This window comes from Arachis hypogaea, chromosome 19 (assembly GCF_003086295.3).
Source record: "Arachis hypogaea cultivar Tifrunner chromosome 19, arahy.Tifrunner.gnm2.J5K5, whole genome shotgun sequence".
Taxonomy (NCBI): domain Eukaryota; kingdom Viridiplantae; phylum Streptophyta; class Magnoliopsida; order Fabales; family Fabaceae; genus Arachis; species Arachis hypogaea.
The window spans coordinates 11773582-11800231 of NC_092054.1; the positions used below are offsets into that span (position 1 = coordinate 11773582).

Consider the following 26650-nt stretch of genomic DNA (forward strand, 5'->3'; position numbering starts at 1 on the left):
TAAATTATTTGGTACGTAGTTAATTTGTATTATTATTATTATGTTAGTCATCTATTTGTCCTTATTTTAATTTATTTTTTTTCAATTAGATGTTATTGGACTATTGACCGAAAAAGGGGGGCTTATATCATGGTCAAAAGCAGAAAAAAATAGCCATTATATTGTGGTTGATCTTCATGATCTGCAGTATGCGAAGTTTTAAAATTTCGCAATAAAAAATTATTTTGTAACAATTATCTATTCATATGCAAAATCTTTTATTTTTTTTATTCTATATTACTACTTATTTCTCTAAACTTTTGCTTTTATTTAGAAATGAGGAAAAAATAAGATGCACACTGTGGGATCAGTTTGTAAAAATAATTTAACAAAGGCATTGATAAGCATGTTGATTTAACCTTTTATAATTAACATATTTATTTATGTTATATTTATAATCATATTATATTTATTTCACGAATATATCTTTTTAAAAAATACTCTTAATATTAATATAAATATATGATATATTAAATAAATATTTTAAAAATAACTGTAAACTATGAAAAGGAATAAAAATTAACCTAAATAGTTATTACAAAAAATAATACATCTATAGAGCTTCTTTTCTCTTTTTTTTGAGATGGGACACGGTCCAAGGAAACTCCATTTAACCAAAAAACTTCATAATCCACCGAAACCCAAACACAAATAGAGCAAAAACTCCATGACTTACCCAAATTAATCATATGGGATGAAACTCTAATGACAAGTAAGTATTGTTATGAAGTTTTAGACAAATGCCTCAGAGACATCTTGAGGTGCTCAGATTCCTATAATGCTCATTTGCTATTTGGAGGTAAAGTTATTGTCCTCGGAAGAGATTTTAGACAAATTTTACCTGTGATTTCCAGAGGCTCAAAGCAAGATATAATTCAGTCTTCTATTAATTCTTTATAATTGTGGCATAACTGTAAGGTTCTGAAGCTTACAAAAAATATAAGATTGTCACTAGGTGAAAACAACAACATACAAGAACTTAGAAATTTTGCAGAATGGCTACTCAAAATTGGTGATGGTTTGGCTGGTGATACAACAAATGGTGAATCGATTGTACATATACCATCTGACATTTTGGTTAAGAACTCTAAGACAACTTTGGATGACCTCATTGATTTTGTGTATCCAGATATGTTATCCAATTTATCCGTTGAAAATTATTTCAAGGATAGAGTAATTCTTGCATCAACTCTGGATTGTGTCACTGATATCAACAACAAGATGACTGCAGGGTTACCCGTACAAGAAAGAGTCTACTTAAGTTCTGACTCTGTGTGTGTTAAGGAAGGAAATATGGAATTTGAGTTAGATACTTTCTCACCAAAGATTCTAAATAGAATAAATTGTTCAGGTCTACCACCACACAAGTTGGTTGTGAAGATTGGCGCTCTTGTTATGTTGCTGCGGAATATAGACCAAACTAATGGTTTGTGCAATGGAACAAGAATGCAAGTTAGAAGAATGAGAAACCATGTGATAGAATGCAAGACTTTAACCGGTAACAAAGCTGGAAGTATTGTTCTTATCCGAAAACTGAATCTAATTCCAAATAACGAAACATTACCGGTCATGTTTCAAAGAAGACAATTCTCAATTATTATGTCATTTGCAATGACAATAAATAAGTCTCAGGAACAAACTCTATCAAAAGTTAGAATATACCTTCCATGGCCAGTTTTCACCCGTGGTCAATTGTATGTTGCGTTATCAAGAGTAACGAGTAAAGATGGTCTGCGAGTGCTGTTACAAGATCACGGACACTTAGAAGATAACTGCACGATGAATGTTGTAAGACCCAAAACTTTTGAAAAGCCTTATTCTAAATTGATTTCAATTTATTTATTCATTAAAGACTTTAGTTTTAGAAATTATTTAATTAAAGCTAATTAAATTAAGTTTTAATAATTAAATTAGAATCTTTGTATAATTTTATAATTGTTGGATAATTTTTTATATTTGAACTATAAAATTTAGTAATTGCAAAATAATAAGAATTTTGTATAAATTAATTTAAAGAATTGAGATTTTGGAATTTAATATTTTAATTTTTATGAATAAAGAAAATTAATTACATTACCTCTAATTATTGAGTTAGAGTATTTATTTGAAAATAATTTATAAATTGATAATTAAATAGTATTTTCACAAATATTATTAGTGGATTAAAAATTGGTTTTTGGTTTTTAATTACTCCTAATTTTAGTGAAATGATTGAATTACCCCTAATCCTAATTCCCAAATTAGGAACCTAATTCCAAATCCCTAACCTAATTTCCCTTACTCAGCTGCCATTACCCCCCTTTCTCCTTTCTAAAACCTCAACACACACACACATGCACAGAGATGGAGAAGAGAGAAAGAGAGGGCGCCGGCGGAGAAGAAGAGGGGAGGGAGCCGCGCCACCACCATCCAGCTCGTCGCACCGCTGTCACGGTGCCGTCGTGGTCGCCGAGAAGAGAAGAGAGGGAGAAGAGGAACGCAGCCAGTGGCCAGGGGTAGTCGCCGTCGCCGCCTTGGAGTCATCACCGTCGCCGAGCCGCACGTCATCACCGCTGCGAATCGCAAGTGGAGAAAGGGAAAGCGCGCTCGCGAGGGATGTCGCAGCTGCGCTCCGCCGCTGTGCTGCGCGAGGTCGCCGCCGTCGCCTCAAGCCTCGGCATCGTCATCCTCGGTGGGTGCCCTTGCTGCTGCTGGTGGAGTCGAATCCGCCGCTGGTCTGAGCTAAGAAGAAACGCATGGAGAGGTGGTGAACGGAGCCATCGCAGGAACCGCCGTCTAGAAAGGGTTCAGGTCGCCATTGATGGGGCTAGCCGGAACTGTTCCGAGGTTTTTGCTGTTGATTCTGATTTTGTTCTGTTTCGGTTGAAGCCGTTGCTGCCTCTAGTCACCGGAAAACCACCACTACTCCTTCTGCCCTGCCCCTGTTTCGTTAGGGTTTGCTGCTTTTCATGGTGAGACTGAACTTGTTTTGCCTCCTTCACCATGTCAGTTGGTTTTAGTTTCACCTAATATCCATTTCATGTTAATTTTAATTTGTCAGAATAAACTGTTGTTGTTCGGTGTTGATGTTGCTGCAGTTGCAGTTCCAAACCCCATTTGGTTCTAGTTTTGGTTCTGTTTCGAGCTGCGTTGCCATCTGGGTAGTCACCAACCACAGCTGCCATTGCTGGAGCTCACCGGAGCTGCTGCTATGCCGTTCCTTCTTTTATTCTTAACTTCAGTAAGTTGTTCTCGCCTCGAAACCCCTTTAGTTGCTATTCCGTCATCTTACACTGAGGTTTTGTCACGATAATTGCTATAAGTTTTGAGTTTCGGTTATTATATGCTATGATTAGAGTTGCTGGAGTTAAAGCTGCAATCGATTTTCGGGCTGAGGGAAAGGGTTTCTGGTGACGGATTTAACTTATGGATTCGACTTTTTGAGGTAGGGGCGTTTTCATTAAACTTATTTTTATTCTTAAGAGTTGTTATAAATTGATATTTAAGCAAATAATTATTTTTAGTGATTATGGAGTCTTACGAATTGAACTGAATTGCCTTGAATGAATGTGATTGCTTACTTGACTGTGGCTATTTCTGAATATTGAGTTGGAATTGAGATAGTGAGTGAAAGATTAATTTGAAAATTTGGTTTGAATGTTTATCAAGTATAATTTGCGAATTGGAAAATGATTTGATGTTAGAGTTAATTTGGGTTTGGAAAACGGCTTGAGATTTGTGAATGACTCGGATTTGAAACCTTTGGAAAGGGTTTGAGTAAATGTTGGTTGGCTTTGTTGGAAATGATTGAGATCTGGAAAGGATTATAATATTGGAAATAAGCTTGATTTGTTGAAAAATGAGTTTAAATTGAAAATGGTCTGAGATATTGAAATTGGTCTGATTTTTTTGAAATTGAATTGAAAGGAGTTTGAGAAATGGTTTTGTTGGGACCCGAAAAGGGTGGCAGAGTCCGAGTTTTAGAGGAAATGCTGCCGAAATTTTATAAAACTAGAAGTATCATTTGAAGTAATTATTTTAAAAAGATTTATGGTTTAAGATTACTTTATTTATCAAAGAAAGAATTATGTTTTGAATTGAGATTGTTAATGAACGGAATGGAAAGGAGGATGATGAGGATTTTCTTTGAAATATGATTTTTGAATGAATTTGAAAATGAGATATGGATTGATGAATGATGATGATGTTGAGAATGTTGAACTTATGAATTTGGAAATGAGATGTGGCTTATGAATTATCTGAGATACGAGGTTCCCTGGATTAAGTGCCGTGGCTTGCCACCACGTGTACCAGGTTGAAAACTCGATACTCTATTGACCCTACGACGTAAGTGTGACCGGGCACTATATAAATTCCCGGGAATGTTACCCCCATTGAGCAATATTGATTATTTGAGAAAAAACTATGCATAGACTCTTGGGGATGCACGTCGGGGGACAGTCTAAGGACAATTCAGACTTGTCGGGTTGGCTGGATAACCGACAGATGAGCCTCATCAGCCATAGGACAGGCATGCATCATATGCATTTGTATGTTTTGCTTGGGTTTGAACTTGTTTTGGTTTGCCTAATTGCTAAACTGTTCTTAACTGCTACTTGAACTATTTGCTGTAACTGTTTTCTACTTGTGCTTTCCTTGTCTGTCTTGCCTGTGTTTGTCCTGGTGTGTTACATTTGAGAATGGACTTTGGTGCTGAATTAATGATTGTGTTGTTTGATTGCGTGGTTGGTTTTTGATTGAGATTTGCTTATGAGGAAAGAAAGATTTTGGATTTCTGAAAATATTAAACATCGTTTCTTTGAAAATATTTTAAACGATTAGTTGTTGGATTTTAAAGAGGATTCATAAGGCGATGATAATCACTGAATTTGAAAACAGTTTTCTTATTGGATATCTTCTTATGACAACTTTGAAATTCCGTGGTGAGACCGTGTGGTTAGGTTCTCACCCCCCTACAGCTTTACCTTTTCAGGAACCAGATGAAGAAGCATTAACAAGAGTTATACTACGTTTGGTTTATATGTTACTGTATTAATTAGATTATTTTCTCCCCTCGTCTTTGTTGTTACAAGTTTGTAAGAGGGATAGGAATTGTATGTTTTATACGTATATTATATTGAGTTGTTATGTAAGGAGTCTTGTATATGAATCTATGTCTGCTTTTATTTTTTTTAAAAATAAAGTATTTATTTCCGATTTTTAAAGAAGTCAACGATACAGTATCAAGTCACAGGCTCTTATTCTAGTATTTAGTATGTAAAGTAGTCGTAATATTTCTTGCTATCAGAGTAGCGCAGCCGGAAGCGTGTCTTCTGATAGTGAGGGTGTTACAAATGTGGTATATAGAGAAGTTTTTGAGGGCTTATAATAAAAAGGTAATAACAAAATCTCTTAATTAAATATTAATTTATTAAAATTTATTATTATCAATTTAAAAAATTGACAAATTCTAGGTGCTAATAGATAATGCATTTTTATTGTACATTTATAGCTTGAGAATATTAGAATTATCATAAAAATCCGTATTATTTTATTCTCCTGATAAACAATTTTATAATTCCGTTAATCATATAATTTTGTTTACTAACATTGATATAGTATTGTTTTAGGTATATATTTTACAGGCATCAAAAGAAAGTGTTGAGTTGTTATTTAGTGGGTTTAAATTATTTATTGTTTATTGGAGAACTTTCTGCATTAGAATTCTCTAATAATTGTTCATTTTCAGCTGATTTTGATATGTTCTTACACATATAACAATTTGTTGGTGGATTTAGGTATTATTAGATTATTTATGGTCACATTCAGTATATATGTCTGATTTATTGAAGAAAGTAGATTACTAAAATCGGTTAACAACTATTTAGAATTAATACAATTAACACTAGATTAAGAAAAAATAAACAATATATAAATCATTACTTTTTTATTAGTCAAATTATTATAATTCAAATTAATTTTAACAAAACAACTTAAAATTATAATTTCAATTTTATAACTTGCATTGTACGGATAATTACACTTATTAATATATAATAAGAGAGTAGTAATAAATTAGTTGAATGACAAGTAGAGCATTCCATAAGTAGCACGCGGCGTTTTATAAAATTGACAAGTGTTAGTTCTCAAAGTTAGACACATGGCAGTGCTCCTCCTTTAAAGTATAATAAAATAAATAAAAAAATGTTTAATTTGTTACCTTAAGTATAACAATTGAAACAAAAAAAGGGAGCCTATACGCAGAAAGTTGTCAGGAAACACAAATGGATTCAGTCATATCTAGTGGGTAATGCACACCAGATGATAATTACTTTAATATTATTTCAAGGACACATTTATTTGAAAAGTATTATGGTGCTCCTCCATTTGCTTTTTATTTTGTGTTTAAATTGTCCCATGAGAAACAAAAAACCTTTCTTGAAAAAAATAGTTAAAACCAAACATATTATGGTTGAAACATATGATTTTGTTGAAGATGTTAATGCAAGAAACTTGCATGGAGTTTTAAAGTTCATGTCGTTAGGATTTGGGAGCTTCCAAACTAATTCAACCTGAAAGAGATAAATTCTATCGAAATAATTCTTCAGGATAGTAAGGCAAGTAATTCCAACAAATGGAGACAACCGCTTAAAAATATATTTTGGTTATGAATGTTAGCCTTACGTTGTGTATTCTGAACAATGTGAAGGGTGGTAGGATTCAAGCTTAAATTCCAAAAGCCGTGGCAAAAAGGTGGAGGGGAGTCATTGTCGAGTTCCAAATGTACACCATGAACAACTTTATTATAATTAAGGAAACCAATACTATGAAGAGAGTCACACCGGGGATATGGATCTTTACTTTCTCACATAAGACCCGAGTTGATCATGTTGCAAATCTAAGTTTCCCACTTGAGTCTTTCCGTTTTAGGACGATACCACAGCTCATAATGCTAAAAGGTTTCACGACAATGAGTTATTTGGTAAGTTAAAATAATATAGTTAATGATATTAATGCTAGATGCAAACCATTTTGGGATCCGAATGCACTAATGTTTTAAAATGACTTTTTAGTTTAGACCTTATGGTGAGGTTGTTGAAAACAAGGATCCAAGAGATTTAATCACAACTAAAGAAAAAGAGACAAGATGTTTGGCGATAGTGTTACAAGATCTCGAGTATGTTCACTAATCAATATTCATTTTTGAATGCTGGTCTTAGTTGATAGATATGAACAATTAAAAACATATTTTATAATATAGTTCAGGAACAATAGGATTAACTGTGTGCTGTTTGGTGGCATGGTTAAGTAAACACTTCCACATTTTGAGGAAGGAAGGGTGGAACCTCTTATTGTTGTATTGAAATATTTCAGAGCAACAAGGTGGAATGGTATGTGTCTATTAATGATCAAGGTTCCATTGTTAAAAAAAAGTTAGCATGTGGAAGTTAATTAGCTAACTTGAGAACATCGTCATGATTTAACACAGAGAAGACATCTGTTCAAAGTCACTTTGATGTTTCCAAACTACACATAGATGATAAGATATCAGATGTTGTAGGGTTCCAAAATAGGTTAGTAACAATATAATTTAATGTAATCAACCTTAACACTGATACTGATCCTAATCTGTGTATGGTAAGAGTTTATTAGTTATGAGTTATCATGTTTCCACTAAGAGGTTCTTTTACATTTATATATGTTAACACAGGATTTGGTGGAAGAGTGTGTTGATAGTATCAAATTCAAAACTCTGGTTACAAGAACTTTCGAGTGTCTAAAAACTACCCCCTGAAACTAAACAAAATTAATGAGGAAGGGCAATTCTCTACCAATAAATTTAGTAGAAAGGGGGACAAGAGGCAAAAATTCCAAATTAATGGTGCTGACAATTGTTATGATTCAAGAAGGCAGGTGGGCGGGATCAATCCTGATTAGTTATAGCTTGAAATTTGATATGTTATAATTAAATTATACAATTATGTAATGACGGTACTTGGCTAAGACTATTTATCGGATAGCTTATATGTATGACCTAGGAAACAGACATTATTATTATTATTGTCATTAAGGCTTAGGGTTGCATGTAGCACAATTGATAGACCTATCGGATAAATTCTTTACTACTTATACATTATATGGTTTAAGCATGCATGACAAATATTAAAAATTAGTGCATAATGTTTACCCGAGTATCGCTATATAGTTGCATGATGAAATGGAGTATGAATGAATTGGAGTATAGTTTTGTTTGAATAGCCAATGCAGAAGTTGGAATAGAAATCATACCTGCAAAAATAATAGGTTAAATAGGTTTTAATTACTGTAGTTGTGTGAAATTAATTAGAGGATAATACTTATCTTATAGCAGCTATGTATGAACATGAAATCTGATAGGGTAACATTTTACTAATATCACATGTCAATAGACCTATGGGATAAATTTTTACTCTAAAAAAATTTTAATGAGTAAGCATGTCAAATATGCAGGAGGTAGGGAGTGTACATGGACTAACCCGACTCGGATTTAAATATTTTAGGGACTAATTTAGTGTGATTTCATCGAGTGTATGGTCGGATACGGGTCTCAAAAATAGACCCAGTCACTATTTAGGGTCGAATTCGGGTCAAGCCAAACCCGGCTTCACTCGATCTATGTGCACCCTAAGAGAACTAAAAAAGATATATATGTTTTAAATTAATTTCAATATTATGTTATATTAATTATAAGTTTATTGTTTTATTTTTAATCACACTTATTGAATTAGAAAATAGATCAAAGAAGCATCAAATTAGAATTTATGGACAAATTCAAGTTCAAATATAGATATCAACTTATCGATAACAAGTTTCTTCTTTATAAATAAGTGCATCATAAATAAGTTTCTTTATAAATAAGTTTTTTTTATAAATTATTGTTAAACCTTTAAAAGACTGGTTTTCACCCGATTTGGACCCAGCATAAAATGTTTAGGTTTCATCAGATTTAGGGTCGGATTAGGATCTAAAAAATAGATTCGATGTATATTTAGGGTCGAATCTGGGTTAGGACAAACCCGATTTTACCCGACCCATGTACACCCCTAGCTGAAGCTATTCGAATAAGGGTCGCACTATGGTACAGATGCTATTTGGTATAGATTTACAGATATTCCATCTGCTTCAATAACATATCAACACATGGCATTGATAGATATAAGTCTTGGCAGGGCTTGGATAATGGCTGTGGCTAAGCCAAGCCTGATGAATGGAAATGGTAGCTACTAACTTGTAAAATGGACTTTAACAGCAATGGATCATCGAATTGGGTATCCAAAAAAACAAAAATGAACTTGAAGTGATTTTGATTTTGATAATATGAACAAAAAAAAGTGAAATCCATCTTTATAGAGGGCATTCCAGTTCAATTAAATAATTTATTTTTTAAATTAGTTCAATTAATTTTAAGCTTTTGCTAAAACATAGAAGATTGAGAAAAACTCAAATCAGTCCCTGACAATTACTTCGAAAGACAACGAGGCTCCTGACAAAAAAAAACCCTAATTCGGCCCCTGACAAAAAAAATAAACCCAACCCGACCCCTGACAATTACTTCGAAAGGACAACGAGGCCCCTGTGCCAAAAAAAAATAAATGTTATTTTTTTTGGCACAGGGGCTAATCTGTCCCAAAAAAATTTATCAGGGGCCGGATTGGGTGTTTTTTTTTTTTGGGGCCTCGTTGTCCTTTCGAGATAATTGTTAGGGGCCGGATGGGGTATTCACTCAAGAAGATTTTAGTTTCTATTGTTATAGAAGAAATGCACACAATGATTTATTAAATTAAACGTATTAAAAATTATTTTTATTAATCAATACTTTAAGGTTCACTAATGGTACTAATTTATTAATAATTTATAAATATTTTTTTAATTAGTTTAATAATATTAAAAATTAAATATTTAACTACCTTCCGAGTAAATTCAAAAACTAAATTCTTGTTAATATCTATTAATCTAATCAAATAATTTATTAATTTATAAATAAAGTTTAAAAAATTATAATAATGAAACCTAAGTAAATAATTCCCAAACTCAATATATGAGCGTCATGTTAGCATTTTAAATTAATTCAATAATATTAAAAATAAAAATTAAATTTTTAACAAGTTTGCTAATAAATTCAAAAACTAAATCTTTATTAATATCTAACAACCTAACTAAATAATTTATTGTTTATTAATTTGTAAATAAAGTTTTAAAAATTTCTAACGACAATACCTAAGAAAATAATCCCCAAACTCAACATATGAGCGCTATGTCACCAAAAGAACTTTTTATTTGTATTACTACTAGTGTTAAACCCGTGCGATGCACATACTTATATTTTAATTTGTCGTCTTCGTCCAGAATTAGAACCTTGAGACCACTACGACTCTTAACTCTTGACAAAACAACACTGATTTTGGCAAATAAAGCCCTACATGTGATAATGATTGAAATAATAATCACCTAAGCAAAATAACTTAAAATTTAAAAAATAACAACCTAAGCAAATAACTTAAATTTAAAAAGTAACAATCTAAGCAAATAATAATTTATAATTTATAAATAAAATTTTAAAAATTCAAAAGAGTAATATGCAAATAAATTAAAATTAAAAAGTAACAACCTAAGCAAATAACTTCAAAATTTTGAAAATAGCAACTTAAGCAAATAAAATTTATAATTTTTAAAAATTTCTAGTGACGACACCTAAGCAAATAATTAGTTCAACAATATTAAAAACTAAATACCTAACAACCTAAAAAAATATAATTTAAAATTAAAAAAAAATCACCTAAGCAAATAATAATTTATAATTTATAAATAAAATCTTAAAAATTTATAATGACAACACCTAAGCAAATAAAGTCCCAAACTCAATGTATGAGCACCACCTCAGTATAAGAGCTCCCCATTTGTATTATTATAAAGATAAATGTAAAACAAAAAATACTCATAGTAGAAGAAATTAAATTTACTCTTTCATTACATTTATAGGAGCGTAGATGATTCACATAAGAGTTATGATATTTTTAATTTATTTTTAAAGTAGTATTCATTTTTTAGTGTAATAATTATAAACTAATACATGGTGGTAATTAGTTGGGATCGAAAAAGAGAAGGTGGAAAAAGAATAAGAAAAGGAAAAAGGAAGAAAGAAGAAGTCAATATAACAATGGTCGTGAGACAATGATAAATATGTATATAGAGAATAGTAAGAAAAAAGAATAATAAAAATAAAAATTAAAAAGTCTAAAAGAATAATAATAGTATGGTGATAATTAATTGCGGTTAAGGTGAATAGATAAAAAAAAATAAGAAAATGGAATAAAATAAGACAACATAATAATGACGGACTGATTGTGAGATAATAATAGTTATACATGTATAAAGAATGATAAAAAAAAAAGGTAGTGTATGATATGATTGTTGAGTAGGTGTGGTCGCTTGTGGTGTGATGTACTGTAATCTGGTGTGTCATCGTTGATGCTGTGATCTGAATTTTGGAATCGTCGTGCCTGCAGTTGAGTTCATTTAGTAGTGTATCATATTGATTTGCTTTCTTTGTACCGTAGCAGGTGAATGAGCTGCTGTATTATTGAATATGGACTTTAGTTTTGATTAGTGGTAGAAAGGAGGAGTCTGGTTCAAAGAGTTTAGAAAAGATCTGTAGTTACACTTTCTCCGATACAGAAGAAGACGACGATGATAATTTATACCTCAAACTATAATTAGAGAAAGCATAATAATAATAAATTTGAACCAAAAAACTCATTCATATAAACTTCAACTAAATAAGTTTATTATTTTATAATAATGTTTCAAAATTTTTTTTTTATTAAATTTAGTTTAATATGTATTTTATCTTATATTTTAAGATACAAATTATAGTTTAATTTCAATGTACTAACAGTATAAAATATTTTCATCCAGTTATTCGATTACATTTGTTCCTTTGAATGAGACGACATAAGAGTTTAATTGTATTATTTTTTCTAAAATAATTTATTACTCTTTCATTTATGCTCTTCCAAAAATATAATTTTACTATCTTATTATTTTTTGTTTCTTAACACTATTACTATCTGTTTTTTATATTGATATTATTATTATCATTATTAAATCAAAATAAAATATACATGAATAACTAGTCAATTAGTCAATATTTTAAGATATTTTACTTCAGTAAAAATTATTTATTCAACATAAAATTAATTGTCATTGGTTTATTTTTTATAAAAATACTTATTTTGTATTGAATATCTAATATAAAATATATATATAAATTCGTTAAAGCCTCTTTAATTTCTTAAGCTTAGCATTCTTAATTTAAAATAAAATAATTTGTTATCATTTCATTTTAAATATTTATATGCATTCTTAGAATTTCATAAAAAATAACAAAAAATTAAATACATATTTAATATAATATTTTTTTTTTAAATAAAGTTCAATCTAACCAAATAAAAAAAATCAAGAAAAAAGTCTATCTAATTAAGCATCCACTCTATGACCAAAAAAACAAAATAAAAAATAAATAAAACAAAAAGAAGAAATTCTATAACCACAAAAGACGGTTTATGACGAAATATTAAAATAATGGGTTACCTCCTTTGCAAGCAGCTGGTTATTTTTCTCTAAGTCGTGGCTCTCCTTGCAAGTGCTGCCAAACCTATTTCTTTTCAAACATCATAGTGTCACTTGACACTTGTCACATAATCCATTAATCTGTATAAACAAATCTGTACGCTATAATTTCCCTTCGAATAATCATTGAGATATGCAGTATAGTGTAATTTTTGTCAAATATGCAGGACAGTGTAATTTTAAATAGTTGTCAAATATGCAGGATAAAGATTTTTATATCAGATTCATATTGGAATCACTTTTTGGACAAATTATGTCATTTTATTAATACAGATGATCTGAAAAAACTTTGTATCCTAAACAAATAAAAGTGCACATTGACTACAGCTATATAAATGGATAATCTCTACTTATAAATAAAATTGTACCATCAAAGTGCATAACAAAACGGTGAAATTTCAGGAAATAATTCATTAGTAGCATTGGTATTGTTAACCTACATCCTTATAAGCATTTTCATTTTAGTAAGTGATATAATTTATCAAGCAAGATACATTTTTGGACAGCTCACTATACTAGCAGTGCATTGGTTAATACTTAATACACAATGCTCGATAACAAATCACAGATTTTAGGCCATAGACAAAGCAATCCTCCCCTATCAAGTGAAAAGACATTTATTTTTTAAAAATTATTGGAATATGTGCTGCTACTATACTATAAATTTTTTGGTTATTATCTATGAAGTACGGATACTTAGTTAAGTTGTCGTGTATGCATATTAGACACATTTTAAACATGACACTCACCGACACTCGTTCGATACATTTGTCTATTGTGTCCAACCGTGTCTTAATAAAAAATAAAAAAAATTTTGTCGGACACGTTTGGACACACTTAAATACCATCACGTGTCAATGTGTCCAGTCTTATTGTTATATATTCTTGAAATAAATTTAGATATAGTATATATTATTATTTATTAAAATAAAAAGATATTTTAAATACTTGATATAATTAAAATAAGATATTAAAAATAATTAAAAAATTAATTTATATTTTAATATTAATAAAATATTAAAATATCATTACGATTTATCTAAAAAAAATAATTTATATTTTATATGTATGTATGTTCCTGTATCTTATAAGATTTTAAAATTCGCGTGTCGACATGTTCCGTGTGCGTGTCAGTATCCGTGATAGGTTATCATAAAATACTCAATCGAGTAATACTCCAAACAAGTATATGAAACTTGAGAAGATAGAGCAGATCTCTCATATAAAAATGGTACGATTGTCTTTTTCTCACCTATAGATTGCCCAAATTTTGGAATTAGTTGTGAGGCAATAGTACATAAAAAAGAATGTGAGTTTGTATCAATTTTAAAATATTTTTTGCACTACATATAATAATAAAAAAAAGCATTCAGAGAGAATTTAATATTATTTAAAATTTGATAATACAATCATTACAAAATTTTATATTTTTTTCTAAAATAGAGCATTAGAGCATGATTGAATCAAAACAGTTTATTGACCCATTCAATAAGTAATTCCCTTTCGCAATATTTAGTTTTCATCATTTAACTTTTGCAACTTACAAAGTTACACAAACAAGTAAACTGAAAAAATACTTTATTAGAACATGATTAATCCCAAATAGGCTAAACGTAAAAGACTACTATAAAAAAATTATAAATAGCCTGCTAGAGTCAAATGGGTTTGCACAACATAGGATCACGATTCTATTGTTTAGAGGAGCATAAATTCATGTAATAAAATTTGCAGGCTTTAGCATTTATCTTGCTAGTATGTATAATACCAACACAAGACCAATTTAAATCTGGTAGATTATAAGCTACAAGCTAAAAGTCATAGAAACATGAAATAAAATAAATATTGGAATAAATAATAAGGATAATTTTAAGGTATTAGATCAAATATAAATTAAGGTTGTGACATTAACATTCACCTTTAAAAGTAGTTAAAAGACTCTATAATAGGAAAGTCCATAAAAAAGGATGTGAGTAAATGTCAAATTTAAAAATTCTTTTTTTTTTACCATAAATAAGAATAAATTACTATTTGTACCCATAAAAGATACAGACACTGACAAATGTACCTATATAAGAATAAAACGACAATTGTAACCATGGAAGACGGCTTCGTGTACCAAAAGTATCTGGATGTTGGTTACACAATTGGTCTGTTAGGGTACCTTTGGCACACATAAGCCATCTTCTGTGGTTATAATTGTCGTTTTATTTTTATATGGGTACATTTGTCAGTGTCTGTATCTTTTATGGATACAAATGGTAATTTATTCCCATAAATAATACAAAAAAAGGATCATTTAGAGAGAATTTAATATTATTTAAAATTTGATATCACAATTGAATTATTCTCCAAATACAAGCGTTTTTTCCATACAAGTCTTTACAAGTCATTTATATTCACGCACTTTGTACCGTTACTGCACGTTCTTCTTCTTCTTGTTACTGCACTCTTCTTCTTCTTCGTTATTTTTCTTCTTCGTTATCGTCGTCATCAACACCACCACCTCTTCCTCCTCCTCCTCTTCTTCCTTCTTTTTTCATTGGAATTTCTTCTCCTCCTTTCTTTTTCTCTTTCTCTTCCATCATCAGTTATCTCATTGTTAAAGATAATGAATAATTCAGGTTCAGATTGTCAATTGAACCAGAACGAAATTTATTATTGTTTTGAATCCAATCAAGTGGCTGCAGTGTGGTTCAATTCAAAAGAAAAAAATGTAGCATTAGAGGAAATATTTTTCTGTATTTGCAGCAAATTTTGGTATAACACGGAGATATTTGGGTGTATTTTTATTCTAATAAGTTCTACTTATATTCAAAACTCTTCCTCTTCCTCCTCCTCATCTTCTGCTGCTTTTTTTTTTTTCTCATCATCATCATCGTCTTCTTCTTTTTTTTTTCTTATTCATATTTTTCTTTTTGTTTTACCTTCTCAAGTTTCTTCTTGTTTTACTCTCTTAAAAAGAATAAAAATAAAAAAAATTAAACAAAGAAGAAAAAACACATAGTGCTACAAAATTACTTGGAAGAGGATAAACTTATATTCATTTAACTAAAAGAAAGAAAGAAATAAGAAAACAAGAAGAAGAAAATGCAGCATTAGAGGAAATATTTTTCTGTATTTGCAGCAAATTTGGGTGTAATATAAAGATATTCGGGTGTAACATGAAGATATTTGGGTGTATTTTACTATTTTTATTCTAATAAGTTCTGTATAATTCAAAACTCTTCCTCTTCCTCATTCTTATCTTCTGTTGTCTCTTTTTCTTCATCTTCTTATTTCATATTCTCATATAATTCTTCTTGAGAGAAAAAAATCAAACAAAAAAGAAAAAATACATAATGTTGCAAAATCAATAGAAAGAGAAGGGGAAAAAAATGCAGCAACAACAACAATAGTAAAAAAATGACAATGAAGATGAAACACGTGAAGAAAAATGAGGAGAAACGCAAAGAAGAAGGAGAAGAAGAAGGAAGAGAGGGAGGAGGAGGAGGAGAAGGAACGCGAAGTGCGCTATGGAAACTATTGAGTAGCGCGCGTGTTGACACGCTTGTATGGGTGAGCGTCCTTTTTGTTGGGTTTGACCCAACTTGTATGACTTGTAAACCAAAATGACTTGTATGTGTAGCACTTCTCATCACAATTATTACAAAATTTAATATTTTTTTCAAGATAAAGCATGATTGAAGCAAGTAATTTACTGACCCATTTAATAAGTAATTTCCTTTTGCAATATTTAGTTTTCATCATTTAAAATTTTCAAGTTACACAAACAAATAAACTAAAAAAAATACTTTGTTGGAACATGATTAATCCCAAATAGGCTAATCATGATAGACTACTATTTTAAAAAAATTAGAGTAAAGTGACAATTAGGTCCCTGAGGATTTGCCGTTCGGATAAGTTAGACCCTAAGAAAAAAAAAGTAACAATTACGTCCACCAGGAAATAAAATGTGGACATGTTACATCCTTTTGTTAGTAAGATTAACGGCGCCTCTGACGTGGACTGTTAATGTAAGTGAGGTGTCTATTAAATGCCACATTGGAATTACTTTAAATGATGAGGACAAATTGGTCCTTGAATGTTATTTGATTTTAACATGTCCCAAACCTTAATTGTCCAGAATCCCCAATTATTCACCCTAAAACAAAACAAAACCCTAGAACAACGCAGAATGAATAGCACCGGAAGCTCCCAAGTGTAACTGCCAATTGTATGCAACAATATACAAGTCTAGAACAATAGAGAATCCTGATCGATTTTTCTGGGATGCCAAAATTTTAGGGTAATTGCTATCTCCTTCTTACAGTTGCTTTGATTTGTTCTGCGCAAAAAGAAAATGTTTCATTTCTTGAATTTTTTTACAGGAGAATTTGCCATACTGCAAATTCTTTAAATGGCTACATGAAGATGTTAGGGATGAGGAAGTTATAGAAAGTGGAAAGCATGATTGGGAGCAGAGATTGATTGATTTGGAGGAAAGAATTTTGGCATTGGAAAAGTAGGAGTCTCCTAAAATTGTTGTTAGTCAATTTAGGAATGTTTGCTTTTTCTTTTTATTTGGTTCATGTTTGGAGTAGTTGTGTCTATCTTATGTAGTGGTACTAGGTGAACTAGAATTGTTACTATAAATGTAATGTAGTTTGTTTACCATGAATGAAGTTAACTGTGAAGTGTGAACTATTATTGTAAGCATGTAGTTTGTTTACAATGAATGATATTATTCGGTTGTTTTAAATGTTTGCAACATCTGATAAACAACCACATCAATGATAAAAGCACAATATTCAATCCAAAGTGAACCATAATTAACAGATAATAAACATTACCTAAAGTGAGTTAAGTACATCAGTAGACTTATGAAATTGCATCACTTGAATCCAAAATATGACCAAATTCACCCTAAAAACATAAAGCACAACACTACTGTGCTAAATCTAAAAGAAAACATCACCCTCAAAATAACATCATATCTACCAAAAAGAAATATCATCCCCAAAATAACATTATATCCACCAAAATAGCATGTCCAAATCAAAGTTTTTAAACCCAAAAAAGTTAAGTCATGATCCATTCAACCTAAGGAGATCAATATTCTAATGCCAAGGCCTAGGCCTAAAAATTTCAACATTCTTTAGGCTGGTCCAGTGTTTGTTGTTGCCCTTGTTTTTACAGAGAGATTATTAGTTGGCCCTTGAGCTATTTGTGATTGTGAGGCAAGCTATGAGTGAGGAGCTTATTCAGGCCTAACAATAGCTTCTTTTTTCTTAAAGAGAGCTGGATTTAGTGGCTTGTTTCATGAAGGCCTTGATTGGACTTTTTCTTTCTTTGATTACCTCTGATGATTGCTTTTACACAATGCCAGACCAACATCAGTGGCTGATATATTCCATAAATAGTAGATATAATAACATGGTTGACATTGTTAGCAATAGCAGCAGCAGTAACTATAGTTGTGCTTGTAGATTGTGGGATATTCATTGCTGGGACTTGATTTGGCTAAAATATAGAATAATAGTTGGATGAAACATGCACAATTTCACCTTTTAATGTACAATTAAACCCTTATATAAGTTATGAAAGATACAATTAAATCCTCATAAAATATATTGCATGGACAACTAAATCTCCAAATCCTCACGTTTAAAAGAGTTAAATGCTAACCTCAAGATTGACAGTAGTCTAGCTCTCTTGTTGTCAATGCTGGGTGCACTCTGAGATGGTGCACACTTCTCTTGACGGGCAGACTCACGCTGAGCTTTGGTCCTTTTTTTGTGCCTTTCTTTATTGTTGCAACTCTCTTGCAAGTCTTGTAGTTGTGGCTAGGATTGCCACGCTTGTTGCAAGTGACCATAAGACTCCTCCTAACCTTATTTTCATTCATTAGTGGCTCTATGGAATCTTTCTTCTTTATAGACAATATTAACTCACTACCAAGCCAAGCAACCAAAAATTCACAGTTTTTTTAATGGTTTATGCACGATTTTCAGCAAGCAACAAAAAGTTCTAAACCCAAAAAGAGTAGACATTCACATTATTTTAATGGTTCATGTAAGATTTTTACCAATAAAAAATCATAACCACTTGCTTTACACACTTTCACACATAAACCACAAATTCTTTATATCATTGGAACCACACAAAAAGAAACCACAATCTTCGAACACAAAAATGACTAAAAAATTTCTTACTTGGAGGATGAATGTCACGATAACACACTTTTCCTTCTACAATGTCACAAGATCGTCACGGAAATCACCAATTTTGGATGGAAATTTTGAGTTCTGTAAGTATCTGTGGATAAATAAAGAGACATGGGGAGAGTTAAGGGGAATTTCTAAACTTAAATAGGGAGGGGGATTTTTCGAAACAACGATGTTTTTATTCCCACTTGGCACCAACGGACATATCACTATTAAAAATGGTACACGCAGCCAACTCCATTACGTTTTGTGTTAACACTTAACAGAAGGATCTTACGTGTCTAACTTTGTAATCTTTGAGGGTCTATTTGTTACGTTTTTTTCTTAAAGGTCTATTCTATCCGAAGTGCAAATCTTCAAGGACTTAATTGTCACTTTACTCAAAAAATTATAAACAGCCTGCCTATGCCAAATAGATTTGCATATCATAGGATCACGATTTTAAAGATGTAGGGAAACATAAATTCATGTAATAAAATACAAATAGCAGGATGTATATACAAATAAGGTTCTCTGTGATGGGAAACAAATAGTCTTCAGACGTTATAGATAGTTTTAGTGATCCACTTTGATAAAGTTGACAAGAGATAATTTATATTCAAACGTGTAACAAAAAATATTACAGTTCTCGTGAAAAGAGTAAAGCACCTTTTATTCTTTACAAGATTGTTGAGCTAATGATTCATAAGCCCATTAAATTCTTAGCTGATTAAACACAGAAACACATGTCCTTCCAAACTAAATCTCTAAACCCATGCATATAAATAGAATATTACAAAGAAGATGCATAATACCAACCAAAATACCAATTCAAATACCACAAAGAAACTCTTGGATAAATTAGCCAAGTTTTTTTTTAGAACGAGTAACGTATCTCCTAAGAAAATCGACCTCCCATAACTTAGTGATGAACTGTTGTGGAAGATATTTGTGAAGTTAGATCCGAAGAACGTTGGCAGATGCAAGTCTTTGAACCGAATTTGGAATTATCGATTACAACACCTTTGCTTGTCAAGAAAAATTTCAGAGAAAACAAGAACACGGATAGGAGTGTTATCATTGGTATTGGGTATCCTCCTACAGACGATAACTCACAGTGGTTTGTGAGAGCTGATATTGAAACCAGTCGCCAGTTTCAATTTAACGTACCAATGCAGATTAATCACTTCGGCTACTATTCATTGGTAGGAGATGACCATGGTAACCTTTGCATAATGTTGTTCGAGAGTGGCCTTAACTCAAGGATCATGGTCTAGAATCCCAGGGATATTAGATATGTATCCGACGAAGCAAGCAAACACTGCTGCCATGCCGCATCACTATATTCCTTCGGATACTTGCAGGAGCAGACTAAGTATCGTATAGTGCATGTGTATAAGCGGTACTATGAGAAAAAGAATGTGAAGTGAATACTATTTAATTCTATCCAAAGAGACTGGGTTCACTCTGGAACTTTCCAAAGTAACATAGGAAAGTTGGGCCCAAAGACAATTGTGCAAGAAAGTGTTGTTTATTGGATAGGATGGAAAGGTCCAAACAGTTTCGATCTTGCAGAAATGATCACATTTTCGATGCAAAGTAGGATGTTCCATGAGGATCCAGTCCTTAAAGAGGCAAAAGCTATGTTCTATTCCCTGAATCAAATTAACGACAATGTTAGGTTCATGTCTTATAAGAACCTATGTTTCACAAGACAAGTTTTCGTGTGGGAACTTAAACGTGTTGGTGATGACACATTTATATGGCAAAAGAATGTCAACATAATGGGTCTTGAAATTTCATATAGCCCCACTTTATTTGTGGACAACAATGTAATTACTTTGATGGAGTCAAGGACTAGCTTTGGAATCTCAAACGATGGGGAGAGACTTATATCCTTGTATCTAGGTTAAAGTACAAGCAACAGGAAAGGAAACACTTGGTCCATCGCACATGAAATGAAGGCGGGAGTGTAAAGTCAGTCAGTTTGCATTCGAATGGACTCTACATGGTTTAGATTTTGATCTAAACTATAAACACTGAATCAAGCCAAATCATGCACTACTATATATATATATATATATAGCATCTGTGTCAACTAGGATTTTCTATATTTTCATATTTGTTATGTTCTAAGTATGTGTCTTTATAGTTTAGCTAATGGATGGTTTTACTTAATGTTTAAGTGGGACCTTTTATGGTATATAGTTGTATTCTCAATTACTAATGTCCTGAAAGAGTGGAAGTATCTTAATTTTGTTGTCTTTGTAGTTGAGGTCTGGATTAGTAACTGGCCAGTTAATATCACTATTATGGATATAGGTATGTGAATTATTTTGATATCCTTATTTTATATTTTAATAGGTCAAAATAAGAGTCTTGATAGATAAAAAATATGAATTAAAATAATTTTTTAATAGGACTGTCAAACGGGTCAGTTTGGCCCGTTTAAGCGCGCATGTTAAATGGGTTGGTCCATTTAATCTGTTTTATTTACGGAACATAATTTTTCAACTCGAATCATTTATGGCCAGTCCAATGGGTTAAACGGGTTGACCCGTTTACTTTTTTATTTTATTTTTTGAAAAATATTTTGACAAAAATATCATTTTTAGGTCAAAAACCTTAAATAAACAGTACTTTTTTTAGTTGATTGGTCGGATTTTCGGGTCAAATCAGTTGGGCTATTGGTCAACAATTGTACTTTTTTTAAATATTAAACGGGTTGGCCATTTAGCCCGTAGACTAGTCCGTTTAAATTTTTTTTTTCGGGTTAATCAGACTCAATCTATTTATCCCGAAACTTTATTGGATTTAATTTTAGAGGCAAAATCCGTCTATTTAAATGATTAAATAGGTCGATCCGATAAATTTAGTCCATTTAGATACTCCTATTTTTTATTTTGTTTCCAAGAGTTTTTTAGGGAGGGAGATACTTAAATGATTAAATATTATTCACAAGTTTTATTATCTAAAAAGTGAAAATTTTGGACTCTTCTTAATATTTTAATAAGGATGAAGTTATGAAAATGTATAATAAGTCCTTTAAACTTTTTTCTTGACTTATTATAAACTCATAAACAATAGTGAGTTTAATCATCTTAGATTTTTTGGTTACTTCTCCTCTCCCCATTCCTTTTTCTTTTCTAAAGTATTCATTTTTCTTTTGCTCTTTTTGTTTTGAAAGTATTCATGTTTAGTTGGAAGAAAAGAAATAGAAAAAAATAATAGAAAAAAAAATTGAGTGGATTTTTATTTTTTTAAATGTATTTTGATGAAAGGAAAATAAAAAAGAAAGAAATGTTATAAAAAAACAATTTTATCCTTGTATTATAAAATATATTGAAAAAAATGAAAGAGTAATATTAGAAGTATAGAAAAAAAATAATTTTTTTCCCTTTTTTTAACATTAGAGAAAAAAAATTTGTGGATCCTACCAATTTTTTTCATTCCTTTTCTTTTTTTTCTAATTTCTCTCTTCAACTAAATAATGAAAAATAATCATTTTTTTATTTTCTTTTTTTCTATTTCCCTCCAAACAAACATAAATACGAACACACTCTAAATGTCACCTTAATATACTAATATAGTAATATATGGATGTTATTATGGTTTATTTAAATAAGTTAACTAAATTGATACTCAAAAAATGAAATTTTTTTTAATATTGGGCCAAAGGTGGTGTTACCCACCAAAATGACTGAACACGAGAGTTTAACAACGCTATGGGAGCCGTCAGATGCCGCAAAGAAGACGTTGACGCTGCTATGCGGAAAATGTCACTGACGTGTTGATCAAAACGTCACCGACGTTTTGTTGTGTATGATCGACACGTGGCAGGTTTCTCTCTCTTTCCACACGTTGATCAAAATGCCAACTCCCTTTTTCCTTCATTCTTTTTTCTTCGGTTCATAGTCTCCATTCCTATTATTCATTTTGTTTGAAGAAATTGAAAGTTGCCATTTTACTTACCCCACCACAAAAAAAATGGCAGCCAGTCAAAAATAGAGAAAAATTAATATTTTAAATGTTTTATTAGTAGTTAGTTAGAGTTAATCCTATTTTTTGAACTAAAAGTTCTAAAAATAAATAGTATATAATTTTTTTAAATTAATTTTTTGGTTAAATAGATAAATAAATTAATTATTAGTTGATTAAGAGATGTTAAAAAATATATTTTCTTTGTTATAGTTATAATAATAGTATTAATTGTTAGTGTTGATAAATTATCGTTAGTGGATTGTATTAATTGAATGTTAGTATATATTTTTTTAATTTTAGTTTTGTTTAATTAATTTTTTAAAAAACAGAATTCTTATTACTTTTAGTTTGATTTTATATAATTTATGTGAAAAACAGGCCGCTTTAGAATTTTAGTTTTGTTTTAGTTTTTTCTTTTTTAAAAAACAGACGTTTTTAGTAATTTTAGTTATATTTTAAATAATTTATTAAAAAAATATTAAAGATTTTTGTTTTATTTAAAATAATTGATTTCAAAACAGAATTATTTATTTAATTTGTATATAATTTTTTAGTGATTTAGGTTTTCAGGTTAAAAGTTAACTAAAATATATTAGTCTTAATTATTATTTAATGAGTATGGGGTATTTTTAATTTTTTTTTATATAAAATGTTAGATGTTTCAGTTTTTATTAGTTTAAATTTCTAGTTAATTTATATGTGTAGTGCGTGAAGTTGTTAATAATAAAATAAAATTATATATATATATATATATATATATGAATGAGTGATATGGGAAAAAGGGAAAATTTCTTGTACGTATGATATGGGGTCGAGATCCGTTATTAATGAATCTCTCCTCTGGCCACACGCTCCTAGTAGTCAATTTTTAGCCAAAAGAATTTCTCTTATTCTTCGTGGTTTGAATAAGGGGATCTAGAACTTGGGACCTTTAAGCCCTCGGCGTTTGAGAGCTAGCTAGTGTTCAGAAGTCACTTAAGAAATTGAATATGGGTCCTATTAGAATAGGCTAGATTAGGCTGTAGCCGCAAAGAGATAGAGATTCGCATTCGGGAAGGGAACCATAGCAGCTGATAATATATATATATATATATATATATAGCAGATTTTATAAGTTGTAGCCATCAATTAGTCAATAGTATATTTAATGGTGTGAGATTTCATCTAATGGTAGAGAATCATTCATTTTTCTTTTGCTGGCTAAGTGCTGGCCAAATTTTAATAAATCTGCTGGCCCCTAGATTTTTCCGTTAATTATTTATTGGAAAACAAAATCATTGTTATTAAATTTTAGTATGTTTAGTAATTTTAGGTATTTTTACAATATATATTGAAAAATAATGAAAACATATTTAAATCGGATAATTACTAATTTTTAGGATATGTGTTTAGTAAATAGATTAAGAGTTATTATTATTATTGTTTTGAGTAAAAAAAAAATAAGTAATTTCTTTCTATATTATTTTACTATAGTATTAAAGACAAAAATGAGAAAGTGTGACATCACATGTGCTGACGAGCATATATCAGAATATCTTCAACATCCTGTATATGTAAGTAGATGTATATGCAATTTCGTATTCAACAGTTGCTGATGGTTCTTTTGCAACCATTGCTTCAAACTATATCGGCAAAGCTTCATAAGAAGCTTCCCACCCACCAAATATTTTTTCAACTGTTTTTTTCTTGGCCAACCATACTTTGCGATAACTTATTGTATAGTTGAACTTCGACTGCACTTCAGCAATTACAGATTTCACCTTTAGAGATAGGTCGGCTTCAACCAATGGTTTTATCGCTTCTGCAATTGTACCAGAGTCCAATTTGACATGATCTTGATCATGAGAGATAGTAGATCTGATGCACGTGTGACTACCGTTATAGCTCATTATCACCCAATAATACTGTCTTTTTATAAGATTAACTCTGATAAGCCAATCACAATTTGTTCCGTAATGTACACACTTAGCATAAAATGTCGTCGGTTCAGATTCACACACCCTATAATCGACGTCCCTCTGAATGGTATACTCTTTAACTACTGCAATCACAGTTTCTCTAGAGTTAAACTCCATTCCAACGACAAATTCACCATCTACGACAATAACAAAAACTGCACAAATAATAATAATAATAATAATAATAATAATAATAATAATAATTTCTATAACCTCCGTTACATAATAATACTAATAATAATATATATAATAATTAGTGTTAATTACAATAACAATAACGTAAGAATACTAATAATAATTCAAATAATTCTCCTAACACATAATATAATAATAATAATAATAATAATAATAATAATAATAATAATTTCTAACCTCCGTTGCACTAATAATAATGTATATAATAATTAGTAATAATAATAATAATAACGTAACAAATACTAATAATAATTCAAACAACAACAACAATAATAATAATAATAATAATAATAATAATAATAATAATAATAATAATAAAATTATCTGTATTGACATATTCAAGAAATTCTGAAATATACATGGCATCAAAATTCAAAATATGCATAAACAATGGCTCTCCTGATGAATGTTGATCTACTAGTGCATTAGCAACATCTGTCACATCTTCCTCAATTAATATATCATCTTCTTCCACATCTTCAGTTGGACCAACAATTTCATAATTACCTTCAAACTTTTCATCACTTTCGGTATTATAACTCATTCAGTCTATATTGGGCTCTGGAAAATCAATATCTTCAATTTCTTCGAACTCAACGTATAACTCGATAAGTGAGACTCATGCTCTAGTTTGATGGTAGGTCGAAAACATTCCTTGTATACTAGCTTCATCAGCCACGTGCATTATTTGAACTTGAACGAAACCACCAAATACTAACACAGGTTGCCTGTATAAAATATTGGTCACTCTCTTCAGGCCTTATTGACCTACACTCTGACAAAGTACACTCTTAAGTCCTTCATATGTTATTGAAAGAGGAACAACAATAACACATGAATTCTCACACAAAAAACTTACACCCTCATATGTATCATACAAAATCTGACTATTGAAATATATTCTTAAACTAACATAACTCTCCATTTTATACACTTGTTACATTTACCTACAACTTATTTCACTCAACAAATGCAGAACAACTTCAACTGCTAAAGAATTAAGAACAACTTCAGAAGCTAAAGAACTAAGAACAACTTCAATTGCTAAAGAAGAAAAAGCTTTAAGCTCTATAAAAATTTGAAGGCAAATAGCTTTGTATTATTCACTTTTTACTCTACTCAATGTGTTTCCCACATAATACTAGCGTACCTTATATAGCTAATTTTATATTTTTTTTATTCACACTTGTACTAAACATCACCACCGTTTTATCCATTCTCAACGGTAAAATTGATTTCAGCACAAAACGGCACCGTCATTTTCTATTTTTAAATTAAAAAAATTTTGCCCCTAAACAAAACGACAGCATCATTTTCAACTTTGCTCACTTTTTAAATTATTCATTTTTACACAAAACGGTAGTGCCATTTTGGTTTTATCTATTCAAAAAATTTAAACCACATACAAAACGTCCAACGTTTTGTGTGTTCTGACAAAAAAAAATTTTTCTCCCATAACAGTGATAAATTCACCTAAATAAAAATATTAAAAAAATCACACATCTTTTCACAATATTTAAAAAACTCAGCCAAAAAATGACTCTGATCCTTCTCCTTATTGACCATATTTGGGATATAAATTTGATTACTTTTTCTGATAAAAGAAATGAATATATAGTAACGTGTTCAACACAATGTATCATTTTC

At 30.5% G+C, this 26650-nt stretch overlaps 1 long non-coding RNA gene across 1 annotated transcript; it reads right to left on the minus strand.

The window, feature by feature from the left end:
• Positions 1–17473: 17473 nt before the first annotated feature.
• Positions 17474–19076, minus strand: LOC140181762 (uncharacterized). Its single transcript, XR_011876942.1, has 3 exons — positions 18879–19076; positions 18352–18551; positions 17474–18186 (listed from the first exon to the last, which is right to left on the minus strand). It is a non-coding gene; the product is annotated as an uncharacterized lncRNA (long non-coding RNA).
• Between the last annotated feature and the right edge of the window lie 7574 nt (positions 19077–26650).